Genomic DNA, 303 nt, shown 5'->3' on the forward strand with positions numbered 1-303 from the left:
ACTCTCAGACACCCTGGACCTTCCACCAGCGCTCGACAAGCGAACATCTGTCGCTCAGTGTAGCAGAAAAGCGATATTCAGGTTAGGGTTGGGTGTGTTTCTGCTCTTGCTGCTAAAAACTTTCGCTACAATTTAGCAGTTGCTGTTGTTTTCTAATAGCTTGTTTTTCCCTCGCATCAAGCTGACTTCGCATTTTTAGTGCTTGTTATTTGTCTAAGAAAATAATCGGGAAGAGAAATCAGGTAAGCCAACCGTAGTGTGGAAATAGTGGCAGTGTTGGAGGTTCATTTTTGCCAAGTCAGT

Source organism: Penaeus monodon, chromosome 15, assembly GCF_015228065.2.
Source record: "Penaeus monodon isolate SGIC_2016 chromosome 15, NSTDA_Pmon_1, whole genome shotgun sequence".
Lineage (NCBI taxonomy): Eukaryota > Metazoa > Arthropoda > Malacostraca > Decapoda > Penaeidae > Penaeus > Penaeus monodon.